A 22,310-nucleotide genomic window follows, 5' to 3' on the forward strand; every position below is an offset into this window, starting at 1 on the left:
GTAAGACCTGGAACCATAAAACTCCTAGAAGAAAACTTAGGCAGTGTGCTCTTTGACATTGGTCTTATCAGTAAGACTGGGATAAAATATTTACAAATCATATATCCAGTAAAGGGTTAATATCCAAAATATATGAAGACTAGGGGGGTGGGGAGTGGGCACAAGGGGTGGAGAGATGCACTTATATGGTGACTGATAAACAATAATGTACAACAAAAATTTCACAATAAAAAAATATATGAAGAACTCATACAACTCAACATTAAAAAAAGAACAACCTAATCAAAAAATGGGCACAGGATACAGACATCTTTCCACAGAAGATATACAGATGGCTAAAGGGCACATGAAAAGATGTTCAACATCATTAATTGTTAGGGAAATGCAAATCAAAACTACAATGAGATATCACCTCACACCCATCAGAATGGCTATTATTAAACAGATGAGAAATAACAAGTGTTGGAGAGGATGTGGAGGAAAAGGAACCCTCATATGCTGCTCGTGGGATTGTAAATTGGTGCAGCCACTGTGGAAAACAGTATGGAGATTTCTCTAAAAATTAAAAATAGAAATACCATATGATCCAGCTCTTCCACTTCTCGGTATTTATCCAAAGAACACACAAACGCTAATTCAAAAAGGTATATGTGCCCCTATGTTCATTGCAGCATTATTCACCTTAGCCAAGTCTTGGAAGCAATCTAAGTGCCCATCAATGGATGAATGAATAAGGAAGATGTGGTATACTTCTTTACAATAGAATACTACTCGACCACAAAAAAAGATGAAGTTGTGCCAGTTTTTACAACATGGATAGACCTTGAGGATATTATGCTAAACGAAATAGGTCAGAAGGAGAAAGATAAAAGAAGACCACATGACTTCACTCATATGTGTAAAATAAACACACAGATTCGGAGACCAAATTGGTGGTGCCCAGAGGGGAGGGCGGTGGGGTGAAGGTAAAAGGGGTAAAGGGGAACACATGTATGGTGACAGATGGAAATGAGACTTTTGTTGGTGGACATAATGCAGTCTATACAGAAGTTGAAATATAATGATGTACACCTGAAATTTATATAACGTTATGAATCAATGTGACCTCAACAAATAAATAAATGGATAAGAAAGAAAAATAAATAAACTTTTGTTGTGTTAAGCCACAGATTCAATTGCTTTCTCTCATAAAAGTCTGGGTGGGAGGGCCAAGACTGATGCAGCGATCCATGATTTTAGGGACCCATGCTCCTCTGTCTTGCTGTTCAGGGGTGTGTGGCCATGTGCTCATGTTGTAGGATTCCAAGCAGCAGGGAGCAGGAAGCTCCTAGAAGCGGACTCCCCTCCACTTAGATCCCATTGGCCAGAATTTGGTCACATGGCTACACCTAGAGCTGCAAGGTAAGAGGTATGAAGACTGAATGAGGCTTAGCCAAAAACTGTGAACTGTTTCACTACATAAGGGGAGACAGGGTACTGCCACTCTGCTCTTAACTCGCAAAAACTCCTTTTGTGAATGTGGAGGCTGGTGACAGGACTGCACTGCCCTCCCACCATTTTTTATAAAATTGCAGAAGTAATTAGAATGTTGACCAACGTGGATGATGAAAGATTGAGGCCACATGAATTTATTTTGTTGTTGGGGAGGGGCTTTTGTTCTTCCCCAACATCTCTGACAGTAAGAGATTATGAGACAACTGTGTTCATTATAACCTTCAACAAGATTTGAAATGACACTATTTATATTAATTAAATGCACTTGCTCATTTGGCTACTTTTAAAGAAACACCACAAAAATCGAATTTATTTTATCTGCTTTGATATCTCATTAATAGTCCCAGAAATATAAGATACAGGGATGGTGAGTTTGGCTGTACATTCACTGTTTCTTGCAAAGACCAGAACTAAATAAAAACGGATCAATGTGATCAATTCTAACTGTAGGGAGTTGTTTTCCCACTGTGTCTGAGCTGAAGCTGGCAGCAGGAAATAGTGCTGCCATCTTTAAAGGGCACACCACAATTGATCTGGTTCCCAAGATGGTCGTTGAACAGGCTTGGTGGAACTGGTCACAGTAGAACTGTATCCCACTGCAGAAAGAGCCTTGTTCTTTTAACAACGGACTCGGTTCAAAGCAAAGTGAAAAGCTTTTTTGTTTGTTTTAGTTTCACATCTGAATTCATTTTTGGTCACCACTCCTTGTGTAAAAAAATTTTTTTAAATTTTTTTTTGTTGTCAAAAATGTTTCTCAGGCATTTTAGGTGAGCACTATTTCTAGGCCAGGAAAAAGCCTGACCCACAAAGTATTTATGGTCCAAGATGTGGAGAGAAGAAAGGCAGACTAGTGGGTGTTGGGTAATTTTTGTACCAAATGTACCAAATGTAACTATCAAAATGTAAATCAAAAGAGGACCTAAGGGAGGCAGCAGCACTGTGGCATGCTGTCCTTTCATTCTCCTTTCTTTGACCTCTCTGCTTCTTTCCTGCTTCCTGACTTTATTTATATAGTGGAAAATCTATTGTCCATCGCTGGGGGTCGAGCATGCCTGGGCATGTTTGTCGAACTGGTGGGGCAGGCCTTGCAGAAGCCTGAGGGGCCTCTAGCAATGGACTCAAACTAGGTCTGCAACTGAAATTCAAACACATCCAGACAAGTCTGGCAAATTAGTAGAGGGTAAGAGAAGGGGGTATGAGTGAGATGCAGAAAAGTCTCCCACCAAAAGAACTCATTCTCAAGGAAGAGGAAGAGGCTTATTTGCATAACTGATGTATTTTCCCCTCTCAAAATAATTCTTTTTTTTTTTGGTTAAGGCATAATTGACATACAACATTATATTAGTTTCAGGTATACCACATAATGATTCAATATTTGTATATATTGTGAAATGATCACCACAATAAGTCTAGTTAACATCCATCATCATACATAGTTACAGAATATTTTTTTCTTGTGATAAGAACTTTTAAGATTTACTCTCTTAGCAACTTTCAAATATGCAATCTAGTATTATTAACTATAGTCATCATGCTGTACATTACATCCCCATCACTTATTTATTTTATAACTGGTAGTTTGTGCCTTTTGACCCCCTTCACTCATTCTTCCCCTCCCGCCACCCTCCCATAACCACTAATCATGGTAATCTTCTCTTCTCGGTATTGGTCCAATTTTAGTATATGTGCTGTCGAAGTGAGCACTCAGAATAATTCTTATGACTCTTTTTCAGTCCTAGGAAATTGAGACACAGGGTCAAAATCTGTGTACCTAATGGGATCATCACTGTTAGAGGCTTAAGCAAGATTTGGTAGCAGGTCAAAAAACAAGCCTGACACTAGAAAAAGATGCCCCGCATCAGAGCCTGGCCAAGGGAGGGGATGGAGCAGGTAACTGCAGTTCAAAACCAGACAGCCACACATGGAGGCCCTGGTTGGAATGATATTCATGTTATTAAACCAAGGGACCCAAAAGTTCCCAACTCCTGCATCAGCCTAGCCACCTCTCCTCCCCATAGGTCCTGAGAAAGATATTTATAAGTGATGAGAAGTGGGAAATCAAAGAACTATACACCTAAAATCCCAATGCAGAGCTCTCTGGTTAATAGACCAAGCACATGGTTTAGGCTTAAACTCAAAATGAGTTCTCTCCCTCCCCTTAAGCCCAACTCGAGTCTTGGCATCTTCCATCCCTTAAGCCAGCTAGCCTTGTGGGATAAGAGACCAAAGCAAAAAATAGCCCAAAGAGTGACCTGAAATCTGACCTAACAAAGCCTGAGAAAGGAGCAGCCAGGGGGTGGGGCGGAGACCCAGGGGAGTGATCTAATGCTGAAATCACCACCACTTTGTGATAACATGGTTGACCATAATAGTCAATTTTAGGGAGCTGCTACAGCAAACTGGTGAGGAAAAAAAATTGAAAAGCCCAAGTAATATGAAATGAACCAGTACAGTATTCTAATACCATAACCCAAAAGGAACAAAACTGTTAACAAGAACTTAAAGAAATATTAACAATTAACACTGCTCCCTGGCACATAAAACATCCAGGAGCGGCATTTTTCTGGAACACATCCATTTCTGTAATTATTTACTTGACTAATCTAATAAAGGTTAAATTTACTAAACTCCAAGCTCACAACCAAGGGTTTTCTTTCTTTTGATAGATCTTAAAACATATTAAAGTACTTTAAACTGTTATCTTACGTAGATTTATTAGAAAGATAATGGTATGTAATATAACTGCTATAGTTTTAGTAAATAATAAAATTAATGCAGTCTCAAATCATATAGTGATGTAAATTAATAAAATGATTCATAGTTCTTCAAATTATAATAATCACTATGTATTTTACTTGGAAAGGAAGAAAATATCCAACCGCCGCATGCTTTTCAAACTTCTTTGTGGCCATAAACCCTTTTCCGAAAGCTATGTTTTACGCAGACATTTCCTATAAATACAAGTAAAAGCAGATCTGTTCCAGGGTGTGCTGGTAAATGTTTAACAAGGAGCTCTGCAAGAAAAACTGATTTGGAGGTTTGCTGCTTTCTGTGGTGTAAATGCCCCCATCACTGAATGCAGGCTGGGAAGAGACGCTCATCCCCTGCTGTTGTGGGCAGCATGCCTCTGGAACCTCATTCCCCTCTACCTTAGTGCCCCAAGGGGCACAGTTTGAAAATTCATAGTAAGATAATTTTGTATAGGGAAATATTTTGATGGTTATCTCTAAGATTGCTAAATTGCTGCTTATCAATATTTAGAAATTCTATTTTCCTAGTCTTATCTTATGACTCAATGATAAAGCTTTAAAAATACACAGTAGGAATTTAGTAACTACAACAGAAAACTCCCTCTCATTTACAGAACCTTTTGACTTTCATCCAATGACATTCCCAATATGTACTTTAGATACATTTTTGTCTGAAATTCAGCGTTATCTGGAATTCTAAAGAGGGCACACAAATTAATTTTTTTAAATTTGCACTTAAAATTATAAAAGTCAGAACAGACATTTTCTAACTCCCATTCTCCCTCCCTCTGCTTTTCCTTCTCTCTCTCTCAAATTCTCTCTCAACTCCCTCCTCCCCTTCACTAGCTCCCTCTACAAGTTATAGTAACTTTGGAGCCCTGGTTAAACGAGGAATTGGGACAGAAGCGAAGCACGTTTCAATCTTTTACCCTCCCTAGCTTTAGAATTGAAGCATATGGGCCTTTGATTTGGGGGAGTCTAGAGAAAAGGCCAGAAGCAAATTACCCTCCTTCTAGTGTTTCTGTCTCAGAAAGCCCAGGGAGTCCGAATGTGCAGCTGTAGTCACGCGACAGACAAACGCCCATATAGAGGCTGCTGTAGGGGAACACGACAGTCGCCTACAGGTAAAATGATTAGGAATCCCAGCTTTTGCCACTTTTTAGCAATACCCATGTTTTCTCTTCTCCTTTTATGTGTCTGCTTTCTTGTTAGCAAATTACCGCTCTATTTTTTTCTTCTTTTCATGGCTTTCTCTTGCCATGTTCTTTTTTTTTTTTTTTTTTTAACATTGCTGAATTCGGCTATCAGGGGACAAGAAATAAACATTTCCTCACACACGCTAGGAATCCACAGTGAAATACTCGCAGCTCTCTCCGCGGGCAGATCAAGTTAACCAAACAAAAGAAGGGGCGGGGCCCGGGCCCCAGTGAGGCCGCGACAGGAGCCCAAAAGGCGTCCTTCCCGACTGCCGCCGGCCTGAGAGGCTGAGCCGGGTCAGGACTCCACACCCGTTTATGGGGCCCCCGCTGTGTGCGAGGCACTTGCTAGGTGCTGAGGCTCTGGAAATCGGTTCTGCTATCCAAGAGCCCCAGTTTGCCCTCATTTTATTGTTTTAGTTGTTTCTCTTTTGCAGGGGCGGGGAGCTGGGTAGTCTATTCTCCTACCAGGCAATATTTAAAAACCTTGCATACACCCTGCAGGGACTCACCTAAGACTCTAAGCAGATGTCCCCTGGAGTGATTGCGCCCTCTGGCTGGGAGGAAATGAGAGGAAAGGAAGGTGGGGAAGGGAGTTAAAAGCAACACAACAGGCTCAAAATGGAGTCACTTATGCTAAGCCCCACAGCACCAAACTGAGACTTATTACTTAATTACAGTTTCAACCGGTCCCAGGAATGGAGCCTTAAACCAATTAGGAATTACCTGGTCAGCACTAGTGAGGTGATCTGCCTGATGGACCCCTGCTGTCCCCTAAAAGAAGGTGACCTGCCACAACCAATTTGCTTTTTGCCAGCTTTGCTGACTTCCTTGTCCTGCTCCCTTCTGCCTATAAAAGTCTTCCACTTTGTACAGCTCCTTGGAGCATCTTTCTATCTGCTAGACTGGATGCTACCCATTTGATGAAACGTTGAAGAAAGCAAATAAGATCTTTAAAATTTACTTAGTTGAATTTTTTTTTTTTAATTAGAAGTGCTCTTTTTTGCAGAAGATTGGCCCTATGCTAACATCTGTTGCCAATCTTCCTCTTTTTCTTTTTTCTCCCCAAAGCCCCAGTACATAGTTGTGTATCATAGTTGTAGAGTTGTAGCTCTTCTATATGGAACGTCGCCTCAGCATGGCTTGATGAACAGTGAGTAGGTCCACGCCCAGGATCCAAACGGGCGAACCCCGGGCCACTGAAGCAGAACGTGCAAAGTTAACCACTACGCCACCAGGCCGGCCCCCTAAATTTCGTTGTTTTTTTGTTTTTTTTTTTGTGAGGAAGATCAGCCCTGAGCTAATATCCATGCTAATCCTCCTCTTTTTGCTGAGGAAGACTGGCTCTGAGCTAACATCTATTGCCAATCCCAGTAGATAGTTGTACATCATATTTGCACATCCTTCTAGTTGCTGTATGTGGGACGCAGCCTCAGCATGGCCGGAGAAGCAGTGCGTCGGTGCGCGCCCGGGATCCGAACCTGGGCCGCCAGTAGCGGAGCGCGCGCACTTAACCGCTAAGCCATGGGGCCAGCCCCTAAATTTCGTTTTTTAACAGAAGGAAGATGTGTCTTCTGGATGAGCCTAGGCATATTGAGGACTTGTGGAGAGGGGCTTGTGAAGAACTAAAGACTTTCAAGAGAAATCATAGGAGAGGCTCTCGAATGTACTAATTTAGGGAAGAAGAGCTCCAGCAAGGAGCAAGGGCAAGAGAGGACAGAAACAGAATGCTTGCTGATGGGAAGCCCTCCTCAGGGAAACTGATCAGAAGGTGAACTTTCATAACCAGGAAATACCGGGGAGCAATTCCATAGACTATAGCCCAGGATATGCAGCTGACAGGAAAGTCAGGTGGCTGGGGAAAGAACAGTGACAACACTGGAAGGCAAATCTGGTGAACTAGAGCAAAGTTGGGAAAAAGCCACTTCTCCAAGAACCGGAGACAATTCATCCTAAACCTGGGAATAGAAGGATGATGGAATAACCAGCATACATCGGCCCAGGGAAGGAGGTAGAAGTAGCACTAACACTCCTACTGTGTGCCAGGCACTATTCTAAGCACTTTCATGTATTAGCTCATTTAACCATCAACAATAGCTCTGTGCAGTGGGTGTTATTATACCCATTTTACAGATGAGAAAATTAAGAAACAGAGTGGTTAATTTCTTTCTGCATAGCTAGTCTGGATTCAAAACCAGGTAGTGTTGCTCTGAGGTTGCAGAGCCCACACCCTTAATAACTATGCTATAGCACTAACCCAAAGAAGAATAACAAAACAAAACTGGGAAAAATAAGTTAATGTTTTCAAACGAGTAACATGAGATTGTATTTTCACAACATCATTCATCAGCAGAATGTGTCCTGAAACTCTTTCACATTGTAGTAAAGATATTTGTTCACATGACAGGTTTTGAGCACATTGTACAAAAACAGACACATACGTTCATTTGGCAAATATTCATTAATCACCTCCTCTATTCCAGGCGTTAGGCTAAATGATGGGAATTCCTTCTTTCATGGAGTTTACAGTCAAGTGTGGTAACTCAGTGGTCATCGATTATTACTGGAAAATGTAAAATAGAGAAAAACCCTCAGACTTTTAAAAAAATATTAGAACTTTAATATTAAATGCTACCAATTACTGATTCCCTATCATGTACCAAAAACTTCACATATAATTGCACTGTCCCTAAAGTGACTCTGTACCTATTTTACAAAGAAACTGAGGCGTTGAAAAGTTAAATAAGTTGGTGGTTGTCACAGAGCAAGTAAGTAGCAGAGATGTAAATCTAGACCCTTCTGCTATGAAAGTCCGTGTTCCCTCTATGACTCTACACTGAAATACACAAGTCCCACGAAATGAATGAAAGTCTGTGATAATTAACTAAACCTCCGTGGACTTTCAAATCACAATCACAATTTTTTTACAGTTTGAATATGTGAATTTTTACAGTAAAATCTATGTGTGTGTTGGGCAGGGAGTGGATTTGGGAGCAGAGGGATGTTGGATTAAAGTCCTGCTAGTATTGAAGTAGAGTCTTTACCAGAAATATCTTTAGTTTATGATGAAAAATATTTTGCCTTTAACTAGCTCCTTCTGAGGGTGTTTAAAGGTAATGGCATTCTCAGGGAGCCCTAAGGTCTGGTGGCACCTTTACCTAACTCCTCACCTAGTGTTGGGGTTGGAATAAAGTCCCCTTAGGAACTTAACCTACTTTTCATTTCTGTTAGAAAGTTCCTGGTTGTAAACTGATCTCAAGATGCTCTTCCCTTAAAGGTTGGTGGGAAAGCCTGGGGCATTGAGAACAGCTGTGGTCTGAAACTCTGGAGATGCCAGTTCAAGTCTCTGATCCCCCATTTTGGTGGAAATACAAAGCAATGCAAGACTAGCAAAGATAGCACTATCCTCAAAACTGATTTGTTCTGTACAGACACACACACACACAAACACCCGTGATCCAGTGGCCATGTGTAAGTATGTCCCCAGAAGAGGGAAAAGTGAGAATTAATAGAGAACCAACATAACAAGAAAAGAGGGCTAAAATGATATACAGTCATGTGCTGCATAATAATGTTTTAATGATGTTTTGGTCAATGATGGACCGCATATATGATAGTGGTCCCATAAGATTAGTAGGATATAGCCTAGATGTGTAGTAGGCTATACCATCTGGGTTTGTGTAAGTCCACTCTATGATGTTCGCACAACTACGAAATCACCTAATAATGAATTTCTTAGAATGTATGCCTATTATTAAGTGGTGCATGACTGAAATGAGACCTTCATAAAGAGTACCCATGATAACCTTCTCTCTGGGATCCTCCAAGCAAGTGCCACTTTGTAACAAGGTTTTATTTCTTTAGTCATAAGAGCCTCTGCTAAAGTAATCGAAGCTTGTAAGTGTTAAAAATAAAAGCTACATGCTCCACTTGATTCTAACAGAGCTGTTGGCAGTTCTAATACAGTGGTCCTCAACCTTGGCTGCATATTGGAATCACCTGCAGAGCTTTCAAAACTACCAATGTCCGAGTCCTACCTCCCAAAGATTCTGATTGAATTGGTCTGGGGTGCAGCCTGGACCTCAGGACTTTTAAAAGCTCCCCAGCTGATTCTAATATGCAGTCAAGGTTGAAAAATCATCGTCAATGTTAGGTTTGAAACGTAAGATGTGATTGGCTTTCATCTAACTATTTAAAAATAATTGGTGAGTTACTTGTGTCTGGACAGGCAAGCTCCTGAACCCCTGGTCACCCTTGGTTAAGAGTCTGGACTATACCCCATTGATGCCATGAGAGGGCAGCTTTGATGGCCATCTCTTCCAGAGAGGCCAAGGGGACAGGACATGTACCTTGGCCATACATTTCTGTTGCCCCGCTGAGCCCAAGTATCAGAACCACAGGTCCTCTCTTGACATGATGAAGGGAGTCACAGTTTCCAGGAGGTCAGAACCACCCCCTCCCCTTCACCCCCTACTATCTCTGCTATCTTTGTACATAGACCCTGCCAGGAAGGCTAAGAAGCAATAATCCCAAGCTCTTTTGGAGGGCCAGACTCCTGGCAGAAAATCCAAAATTGCTCTAAATGCTCCTGCACTCTTTGTGGAAGGAGGGGTGCTCTACCCTTACTTCCAAGAAAAGAACTTTTCAAAGTTTGCTCCTTTCAAATATATTTATCACCTTACCCATATGTTTTTGTATTTCATTCCAAAAACATTCCATATGCTTTTATCAAGGGAGGTCAACATCTTTTATTTTATTTCAGTCAAAACATTTGGAAAGGATTATACATTGTGCTAGGGGCAAATGCAAAAAACTTGAGGAAATCTTCTTACGTAAATAACATTCACTTTACTTATTTCCACTCACTACATGTACTGTACCTGTGGAATTTCTCTGTGTACTGATTTTCTTACTATTATACTTAATAATATAGGGAAAATGAATTGGTATCTAGCCAAAAAATGAGGGGAACTTAAGGCATGTATATTTCAAAAGCAAACACCTCAACAGGTTATATAGTGTCATAAATATTTATAGCATTTGTCAATTTCAAAGGCTTCTAGTTATTATTTGACTTACACTGTTTAATACCTATGGAGTCATTATTATAATTATTTCAGGATCATAACAGATTTTTAAAAACAGTATTAGCATATTAATATGATCTGCTGTTTAAAAAAGCATTTCCAGTTATGACTCAAAATGGAAAATAAAACTTGTCTCATCAGTGGCTGCGTCTTGGTCCTGCCACCACCCCATACCACAGGATGGGGAGACCGGATGGGGAAATTCTGGAAACATCCTGTGTAGAAGAGAAAAAAAAACACTCAATTTAAAATTGACCATGGAGAATTAAAAAAGAGGATGAAGGTATCAATAACTGGTATGTGGGTTGTTGAACAACTTTTAAGTTGTTCACATTTGGGTGGTGTGACATCAGCATCATGGTGGAGTGAGCTCTTCCCTTAGACTCTCCCCCCTAAGATACAATGAAAAGGACATACATAAACCAACAGAGGACATTCACACAACACAAGAGACATCTGAGAGACCCACACAACCATATGTATGAAGGTGGAGGTGCTGGACGCCCCGGGAGGAAGTGGAAAGAGGTAAGGGGATCTCCTCTCCCTCCCTGGCAGTGACTTAGGGTGCGGGACCACACAGATCTGAGAGGAGGGGGGAGGGGCAGCTCTCTGCAGCAACACCTTTGCTCTCTGAACTGCCTCCCAGCTATGGGAAAGCTCCTCACAAGGGAGGCTAAGCAATTGTGGGGGTGTCTTCATCAAGCCAGCACCCCAGGAAGGCAGATAGTGAGGGCAGAGTAAGAATGACCCTGGGATTACACATGCGAAAGAAAGTGCCCCTCCCTCTGCCTGACGCACCAGCTTGGCCAGCCGGCCAGAGCAAGAGACCCCCACTAGAGCACCTGCACATATGTTAGTAAAGCAGCAGCTGCAAGCAGGCAATCACAGATGGGCCCTGTCAGCATAGATTCCAAAGGACAACCACAGACGTCAGAGATTGCAGTGGGCTCAGAATACATAGCTCCACCCCCGTCCCCCAGTGGCAGCAGGTGGAATCCGTGACCAGATACTACCACTATGCAAAGGCACAAATCCACCCCATCAAATGACATGAAAAGGTATATTAATACTCCAGACCAGAAGGAAAATGGTAAGTTCCCAGAAATCAATCCTGAAGGCACAGAAATTTACAATCTAAATGACAGAGAATTCAAAATAGCTATCATTAAAAAAACTCAACAAGTTACAAGAAAATTCAGAAAAGCAGTTCAATGAAATCAGGAATAAAATTAATGAACAGAGGGAATTCTTCACAAAAGAGATTGAAGCTATAAATAAAAACCAATCAGAAATGTTGGAGATGAAAAACACAATAATGAGATAAAGAAAAATCTGGAAGCCTTGAATAACAGAACTGATATTATGGAGGACAGAATTAGCAATTTGGAGGACAGAAATAGAGAAATGCTTCATATGGAGGAGGAGAGAGAACCAAGACTACAAAGAAATGAAGAAATCCTCTGAGAAATATCCCACTCAATTAGGAAATGCAACATAAGGATTATAGATATTCCAGAGAGAAAAGAAAGAGAAAAAGGAGCAGAAAGCTTGTTCAAAGAAATAATGGCTGAGAACTTCCCAAACCTGGGGAAGGAGCTGGAATTACAAGTAAAAGAAGCTAATAGAACTCCTAATTACATCAATGTAAAAAGACCTTCTCCAAGGCATATAGTAGTAAAACCGGCAAAAGTCAATGACAAAGAAAAAATATTAAGGGCAGCAAGCAGAAGAAAATAACTTACAAAGGAACCCCTATCAGGCTTTCAGTGGATTTCTCAGCAGAAAACTTACAGGCTAGGAGAGAGTGGAATGATATATTCAAAATTCTGAAAGACAAAAACTTTCAGCCAAGAATATTCTATCCAGCAAAAATATCCTTCAGATGTGATGGAGAAATAAAAACTTTCCCAGATAAACAAAAGCTGAGGGAGTTCATCGCCACAAGACCTCCTCCTACAAGAAATGATCAAGAAGGCCCTCGTAGGGCCGGCCACATGACATAGCGGTTAAGTGAGCGCGCTCTGCTGCTGGCAGCCCAGGTTCGGATCCCGGGCATGCACCCATGCACTGCTTGTCAGGCCATGCTGTGGCGGCGTCCCATGTAAAGTAGAGGAAGATGGGCACGGACGTTAGCCCAGGGCCAGTCTTCCTCAGCAAAAAGAGGAGGATTGGCATGGATGTCAGCTCAGAGCGGATCTTCCTCACAAAAAAAAAAAAAAAAAAGAAGGCCCTCGTATCTGAAAAAAAAGGGGGGGGTTGCAAAGCCTTGAGCAAGGAGACAAATAGGCAGACAAAATCAGAAAATTGCAGCTTTCTATCAGAACAGGTTCACAAACACTTAATTATAACATTAAAGATAAGGGAAAAGAAAACATCAAAAATAACTATAATCTCATCATTGTAACCACAAACTCACAACACAAAATGGAATAAGTTGTGATAACAATAATTTAGAAGGGGAAGAGGGAGGGGATGGAACCTGCTTAGACTAAGGAAATAAGAGGCTATCAGAAAATGGACTACCTCATCTACAAGATTTTTAATATAAACCTCATGGTAACCACTAAACAAATAATCAGAATAGAGACACAAATGATAAATAAAGAGAAAACTGAGAAAACCATCATATAGAACTACCAAACTGAATTGGCAGTGTGAAATACAAGGGATGAGAAATAAGGGAAATACAGAACAACTGGAAAACAAGTGATAAAATGGCAGCATTAAGCCCTCATATATCAATAATCACTCTAAATGTAAATGGATTGAATTCTCCAATCGAAAGACACAGAGTGGCTGGATGGATTAAAAAACAAGACCCAATAATATGCTGCCTCCAGGCAACACTTCTCAGCTCTAAAGACAAACACAGGCTCAGAGTGAAGGGATGGAAGATGACAGTCCAAGCTAACGGCAAACAAAAGAAAGCAAGTGTTGCCATACTTATATCAGACAAAGTAGACTTCAAGAGATAAAGAGGGGCAGTATATAATGATAAAAGGGACACTCCACCAAGAGGACATAACACTTAAGAGTATATATGAACCTAATACAGGAGCACCATAGTATATAAAGCAACTATTAACACACCTAAAGGGAGAAATTGACAGCACTACAATAATAGTAGGGCACCACAACACCCCACTAACATCAATGGACAGATCATCCAGACAGAACGTTAACAAGGAAACAGTAGCCTTAAATGAAATACTAGACAAGATGGACTTAATAGATATATATATAGAACATTCCATCCAAAAACAGCATAATACACACTCTTCTCAAGGGCACATGGAACATTCTCAAAGATCGACCATATGTTGGGAAACAAGACAAGCCTCAATAAATTTAAGAAGATTGAAATAATATCAAGCCAAGAACATACAATGGAGAAAAGAAAGTCTCTTCAACAAATGGTGTTGGGAAAACTGGATAGCCACATGCAAAAAAATGAAAGTAGACCATTACTTTAGGCCATACACAAAAATTAACTCAAAATGCATTAAAGACTTGAATGTAAGACCTGAAACTATGAAACTTCTAGAAGAAAACATAGGCAGTACGCTCTTCGACATTGGTCTTAGCAACATATTTTCAAGCACCATGTCTGACCGGGCAAGAGAAACAATGGAAAAAATAAACAAATGGGACTACATCAAACTAAAAAGCTTCTGCACAACAAAGGAAACCATCAACAAAACAAAAAGACAACCTAACAATTGGGAGAAGATATTTGCAAACCATACATCTGATAAGGGCTTAATCTCCAAAACATATAAAGAACTGATGCATCTCAACAAAAAAAAAAAACTAACAACCCAATTAAAAAATGGGCAAAAGACCTGAAAAGACATTTCTCCAAAGAAGATATACAGATGGCCAACAGACACAAGAAAAGATGTTCAACATCATTAACTATCAGGGAAATGCAAATCAAAACAACAATGAGATATCACCTCACGCCCGTCAGAATGGCTATAATTAACAAGACAGGAAACAACATGTGTTGGAGAGGATGTGGAGAGAAGGTAACTCTCATACACTGCTGGTGGGAGTGCAAACTGGTGCAGCCACTATGAAAGGCAGTATGGCGATTCCTCAAAAAATCAAGGATAGAACTACCATATGATCCAGCTAGTCCACTGCTGGGTATTTATCCAAAGAACTTGAAAACACCAATGTGTAAAGATACATGCACCCCTGTGTTCATTGCAGCGTTGTTCACAATAGCCAAGACTTGGAAACAACCTAAGTGCCCATCAAGGGACGAATGGATAAAGAAGATGTGGTATATATACACAATGGAATACTACTCAGCCATAAGAAACGATGAAATCCAGCCATTTGTGACAACATGGATGGACACTGAGGGTATTATGCAAAGTGAAATAAGTCAGAGGGAGAAGGTCAAATACTGTATGATTTCCTTCATTAAGTAGTAGATAATAACAACAATAAACAAACACATAGAGACAGAGATTGGATTGGTGGTTACCAGAGGGGAAGGGGGGAGGGAGGAGGGTGAAAGGGATAATTTGGCACATGTGTGTGGTGATGGATTGTAATTAGTATTTGGGTGGTGAACATGATGTAATCTATGCAGAAATAGAAGTATAATGATGTACACCTGAAATTTATACAATGTTATAAACCAATGTTACTGCAATAAACAAAAAAAAAAAGAAAAAGAAATAATATCAAGCATCTTTTCTGACCATAATGCTGTGAAACTAGAAATCAGCTACCAGAAAAAAGCTGTGAAAGTGACAAATATGTGGAGACTAAACAACATGCTACTGAACAACCAATGGATCATTGAAGAAATTAAAGGAGAAATCAAAAAATATCTGGAGACAAATGGAAATGAAAACACACCATACCAACTCACATGCAATGCAGCAAAAGTGATCCTAAGAGGGAAATTCATAGCAATACAGACCCACCTTAACAAACAAGAAAAATCTCAAATAAGCAATCTTAAACTACACATAACAGAACTAGAAAAAGAAGAACAAACAAAGCCCAAAGTCAGCAGAAGGAGGGAAATAATAAAAATTAGAGCAGAAATAAATGAACTTGAAATAAAAAAATAACAATAGAAAGGATCAATGAAACTAAGAGCTAGTTCTTTGAGAAGATAAATAAAATTGACAAACCCTTAGCCAGAGTCACTAAGAAAAAAAGACAGAAGGCTCAAATAAATAAAACTAGAAATGAAAGAGGAAAAATCACAATGGATACCACAGAAATAGAAAGGATTATAAGCGAATACTATGAAAAACTATATGCCAACAAATTGGACAATCTAGAAGAAATGGATAAATTCTTAGACTCATACAACCTCCCAAAACTGAATCAAGAAGAAATAGATGAGAGCTGGCCTGGTGACGTAGTGGTTAAGTTCCGCTTCAGCAGCCCAGGGTTCGCCAGTTCAGATCCTGGGCACAGACCTACTCACCGCTCATCAAGCCATGGTGAGGCGGTGTCCCACATAAAAGAGCTATAACTCTGCAACTATGATACACAACTATATACTGGGGTTTGGGGGAGAAAAAAGAAAAGAGAGGAAGATTGGCAACAGATGTTAGCTCAGGGCCAATCTTCCTCAAAAAAAAAAAAAAGGAAGAAATAGAGAATCTAAATAGACCAATCACAAGTAAAGAGATTGAAACAATAATCGAAAACCTCCCAAAAAATAAAAATCCAGGACCAGATGGCTTCTCTGGAGAATTCTACCAAACATTCAAAGATTTAATACCTATCCTTCTCAAACTATTCCAAAAAATTGAAGAAGACAGAACACTTCCTAACACATTTTACAAGGCCGATATCACCCTGATCCCAAAGCCAGACAAGGACAACACAAAAAAGGAAAATTACAGGCCAATATCAATGATAAACATAGATGCAAAAATCCTCAACAAAATATTGGCAAACCAAATACAGCAATACATTAGAAGGATCATACACTATGATCAAGTGGGATTTATACCAGGGATGCAGGGATGGTTCAACATCCTCAAATCAATCAATGTGATAAACCACATTAACAAAATGAGGAATAGAAACCACATGATCACCTCAGTAGACGGAGAGAAAGCATTTGACAAGATCCAACATCCATTTATGATAAAAACTCGCAATAAAATGGGTATAGAAGGAAAATATCTCAACATAATAAAGGCCATATATGACAAACCCACAGCCAACATCATACTCAGTGGGGAAAGACTGAAAGCCATCCCTCTGAGAACAGGAACAAGACAAGGGTGCCCACTCTCACCACTCTTATTCAACATAGTACTGGAGGTTTTGGCCAGAGCAATTAGGCAAGAAAAAGAAATAAAAGGTATCCAAATTGGCAAGGAAGAAGTGAAACTCTTGCTGTTTACAGATGACATGATTTTATATATAGAAAACTCTAAAGAGTCCATATAAAAACTATTAGAAATAATCAACAACTACAGCAAAGTTGCAGGGTACAAAATCAGCTTACAAAAATCAGTTTCATTTCTATACTTTAATAACAAACTAACAGAATGAGAACTCAAGAACACAATCCTATTTACAATCACGACAAAAAGAATAAAATATTTAGGAATAAATTTAACCAAGGAGGTGAAAGACCTATACAATGAAAACTATAAGACATTATTGAAAGAAACTGATGATGACATAAAGAAATGGAAAGATATTCGAGGCACATGGATTGGAAGAATAAATATAGTTAAAATGTCAATACTATCTAAAGCAATCTACAGATCCCAGGCAATCCCAATAAGAATCCCAATGACATTCTTCATGGAAATAGAACAAAGAATCCTAAAATTCATATAGCGCAACAAAAGACTCCAAATAGCGAAAGCAATCCTGAGAATAAAGAACAAAGCTGGAGGCATCACAATCCCTGACTTCAAAATATACTACAAAGCTATAGTAATCAAAACAGCATGATACTGGCACAAAAACAGACACACAGACCAATGGAACAGAATTGAAAGCCCAGAAATAAAACCATACATCTATGGACAGCTAATCTTCGACAAAGGAGCTAAGAACATACAACTGAGAATGGAAAGTCTCTTCAATAAATGGTGTTGGGAAAACTGGACAGCCACACACAAAAGAATGAAAGTAGACCATTATTTTTTGCCATACAGAAAAATTAACTCAAGAGAATCAAACTTGAAGGTAAGACATGAAACCATAAAAATCCTAGAAGAAAATATGGACAGTACACTCTTTGACATCAATCTTAGAAGGATCTTTTCAAATACCATGTCTACTCGGGCAAGGGAAACAAAAGAAAAAATAAACAAATGGGACTTCATCAGACTAAAGAGCTTCTGCAAGGCAAAGGAAACCAGTAACAAAATGAAAAGACAACCCACCAACTGGGAGAAAATATTTGCAAATCATATATCTGACAAGGGATTAATCTCCAAAATATATAAAGAACTCAACAACAAAAAAACAAACAACTCAATCAAAAAATGGGCAGAGAATATGAACAGACATGTCTCCAAAGAAGATATACAGATGGCCAATAGGCACATGAAAAGATGTTCAACATCACTAATCATCAGGAAAATGCAAATCAAAACTACACTGAGATATCACCTTACATCCATTAGAATGGCTATAGTCACCAAGACAAAAAATAACAAATGTTGGAGAGCATGTGGAGAAAAGGGAACCTTCACTCACTGTTGGTGGGCATGCAAACTGGTGCAGCCACTGGGGAAAACAGTATGGAGATTTCCCAAAAAATTAAAAATAGAAATACCACACAATCCAGCTATCCCACTACTGGGTATTTATCCAAAGAACTTGAGATCAACAATTCAAAGAGACTTATGCATCCCTATGTTCATTGAAGCATTATTCACAACAACCAAGATGTGGAAGCAACTCAAGTGTCCATTAACCGATGAATGGGTAAAGAAGATGTGGTATATATATACAATGGAATACTACTCAGCCCTAAAAAAAAAAAAGACAAAATCATCCCATTCGCAACAACATGGATGGACCTTGAGGGTATTATGTTAAGCAAAATGAGCCAGGCAGAGAAAGACAAACACTGTTATGATTTCTCTCATGTGTGGAAGATAAACAAACACATGGACAAAGAGAACAGATTAGTGGTTACCAGAGGGGAAGGGGGTTGGGGGTGGGCATAAGGGGTAAAGGGGCACATTTATATGGTGACTGAAAAATAATAATGTACAACTGAAATTTCATAATGTTATAAACTATTATGACCTCAATTAAAAAAACAAAAAAAAGAATAAAAGAACGCTACAACCCCGCTGCTGTACCATACAATGTTACACAATGCAGTAAAAAGGAAGCCTGTGAGCTCATGAGCTCCAAGAAGTCAGGCACCAAGTCTGTTTTACTCACTATTGTATGTTCAGCACTTAGACTGTGAAGATCACAGGGTAAATAATCCATCAATGTGTTTGTTTAGTGAGAATAAACATGGAAAGACATAAAAGGAATGAAGGGAGGGAGGGAGGGAAAATATCATGGAAAGTAGATGGGAGAACATTTCACAAATCCTAGTATAGAACCCTTTTTGTTTTGACTACATTTATTACCCTTACTGTAAATAAGGTCTTTGCATAGAAAACCAAGTATTTTTAAATGATGGTTGTTAAGACTATGTAACCACTTTGGAAACAGAACAGATGTGCACAGCAAGACTATGTCCTGTCCCTCCCTCTCTCATTCCATACCCCTGGATTTGAAGGCAGAAGAAAGTCTGTTGCATAAAAGAAAAAAAAATCATAAATAAATATGTATTAAAAAGACTATGTAATCACGTGTATTGTCAGAACTTTTTGATTGCAAGTGACAGAAACTCCTCTCTGCTTATTTTAAGCAAAGAAAGAAAATATTTTTGCTCTCAAAACTATGAAGTTCCAGTTCTGAGCTGGCTTTAGCACATCTCTATTCAGATGCTCAAGCGGTGCTCTCTGGAATCAATCTCCCTGTCTCTCCTTCTCTCTCTGTCTCTCCCTCTCTCTGTGTGTCTCCCTCTCCCTCTGTCTCTCCCTCTCTCTCCCTTTCCTTATTAGCTTTATTCTCAGGCAGAGTTTCTGCATGTTGTGGGGAATATGGTTCCTGGCAGTTCAGAGACCTCTCCCTCTTTGAGCATTCATGTCAATCTCCCAAAACAGGGTTGGATCTGCTTAGACAGATCACAAGCCCATTCTTAAATCAGTCTCTATTTCCAGAGGAGTGGAGTATTGCAGTTCTCAAAATATAGGCTCAACAAGTTCAAAATTAAAGTTTTAGCTTTTCAAAAGATATGACTTTACTTTCAAAGTAATATTAGTTTTGCAATAAATCTAATTTTCCTGAATTTAAATTAAAAAATCTACCCATCAGGGCACAGATGTTAGCCCACGGCCAGTCTTCCTCAGCAAAAAAGGGGAGGATTGGCATCGGATGTTAGCTCAGGGCTGGTCTTCCTCACAAAAAAAAAAAAAAAATGTACCCATCAGATAATTTCCAAGTGGGGTTTGAAGGGAAGAAATTATGTCAATTACTTTAAAATCAGAACTTTAAATAGACAGATTAAAAGCAGACAGATCTGGAGAGCGTTAAGAGAACAAAATTAAAGGGTGATCAATACTAAAGACATATGATTTTAATATCAACCCTGGGCAAAAGTCAACAGCACAATTAGTTAAATAGATGATTTGTAAGCATTTACCAAAAAAGAATTGATCATTTAGCACAGAATTATTATTGAGGCAAGAATTACTGTGGAGTGGGAACCATATACCCATATTGTTAACTCAATAAATCCTTGTTTGATTGATCAATATCCTTGAATAATCATGTACAAAAATGCTCTTTTGTCCCCCAGATCATTTACATTTCTCCTTTAAAAGTTTTTCGTCAAGTATCCCAGTATCCTGGCCCTTAAAAAAAAGTTAAAGCATCAAGAACATACAATGGAGAAAGGAAAGTCTCTTCAATAAATGGTGTTGGGAAAACTGGACAGCAATGTGCAAAAGAATAAAAGTAGACCATTATTTTACACCATACACAGAAATTAACTCAAAATGGATTAAAGACTTGAATGTAAGACCTGAAACCATAAAACTCCTAGAAGAAAACATAGGCAGTACACTCTTTGACATTGGTCTCAGCAGTATATTTTCAAATACCATATCTACTCAGGCGAGGGAAACAAAAGAAAAAATAAACAAAGGGACTACGTCAGACTAAAAAGCTTCTGCACAGCAAAGGAAACCATGAAGAAAATGAAAAGACAATCCACCCAGTGGGAGAAAATATTTCAAATCATATATCCGACAAGGGGTTAATTTCCAAAATCTATAAAGAACTCAACAACAAAAAAAACAACCCAATCAAAAAATGGGCAGAGAATATGAACAAACATTTTTCCAAAGAAGATATGCAGATGGCCAACAGGCACATGAAAAGATGTTCAACATACACCGATTATTAGGGAAATGCAAATCAAAACTATAATGAGCTACCACCATACACCCGTCAGAATGGCTGTAACAATAAAAAAATAACAGATGCTGGAGAGGATGTGGAGAAAAGGGAACTCTCATACACTGCTGGTGGAAATGCAAACTGCTACAGCCAGTATGGAAAACAGTATGGAGATTTCTCAAAAAATTAAAAATAGAAATATCATACGATCCAGCTATCCCACTACTGGGTATTTATCCAAAGAACATAAAATCAACAATGGGTGAATGGATAAAGAAGATGTGGTGTGTGTGGTGTGGTCCGGAATACTTTATCCAGTATTCCATCTGGATAAAGAAGATGGAATACTACTCAACCACAAAAAAGACAAAATCATCCCATTTGCAACACCATGGATGGACCTTGAGGGTATCATATTAAGCGAAATAAGCCAGACAGAGAAAGACAAACACTGCATAATTTCACTCATATGTGGAAGATAAACAAACACATGGATAAGGAGAACAGATTAGTGGTTACCAGAACAGAAGAGGGTAGGGGGAGGGCAAAAGGGGTAAGCAGAACATATGCATGGTGATGTGACGGAAAAAAACTAGACTATTGGGGGTGAGCAAGATGCAGTCTATACAGACTGATAAACAATAAGGTACACCTGAAATTATACAATATTATAAACCATTATGACCTCCATAAAATAATTTTAAAAACAATAAGTGAAGGCATCAAGTAGAATAAAATGTAATCTGTTCTGCATTTTGCTCCCTGAATATTTTATAATCAAATTTTATGGTCAAAATGTCAGTGGAGTAAAGCAGATTTTACATTAGTATGTATTATTTTAGCTAAAGATAATGAGTGTTTTAGGACCTACCCGAGATAAAATCCTAGGTAATGCTTGTCTTTGATGGCCCATTTTCTCCCTTTCAGCCCTCCTTTCTATGAGAAATCCTCTTCTTCAGGCTTCTCTTCGATGTCCAGGAATCACACTACAATGCCCTACCGGGTTTGTCATTCCATCTTTATCCCTCATACTGTCACCTACAGGCTTCCACTCTCACCAAAACATTACTGTATTCTGTTTCCTTAGGTTCAGGAAAGTTGGCGTCTCTGCTCCTTTCTCCTACTTTCCTTTCTTACTTGCGCCCAACCCAACCCCAAGGGGAGACACTGCTGATGATTGATCTGAGCCTAAGACATCAAATAAGGCCCAGTTTACCATTGAGCAGATTCACTGTGTATCCAAGGTCGTGCTCCCCTCTCTTTCCCATGACACTAGATCAATCAATAGCCTGATTCATGTT

General features: G+C 39.3%; 1 protein-coding gene and 1 long non-coding RNA gene across 2 annotated transcripts in view; one reads left to right on the forward strand and one right to left on the reverse strand.

Annotated features, from left to right (window-relative positions):
- The window catches only part of AGPS (alkylglycerone phosphate synthase), a 404,117-nt gene that overhangs the window by 63,433 nt on the left and 318,374 nt on the right, over positions 1 to 22,310 (forward strand). The window lies entirely within an intron of this gene.
- The window catches only part of LOC147916311 (uncharacterized), a 39,146-nt gene continuing 26,742 nt past the window's right edge, over positions 9,907 to 22,310 (reverse strand). Inside the window, exon 5 of the long non-coding RNA XR_015553227.1 lies at positions 9,907 to 10,742. This is a non-coding gene — a long non-coding RNA (uncharacterized LOC147916311). The remainder of the gene's footprint in view (positions 10,743 to 22,310) is intronic.

This window comes from Ceratotherium simum, chromosome 9 (genome assembly GCF_057802395.1).
Source record: "Ceratotherium simum simum isolate JZ-2026a chromosome 9, ASM5780239v1, whole genome shotgun sequence".
NCBI classification, from domain to species: Eukaryota; Metazoa; Chordata; class Mammalia; order Perissodactyla; family Rhinocerotidae; genus Ceratotherium; species Ceratotherium simum.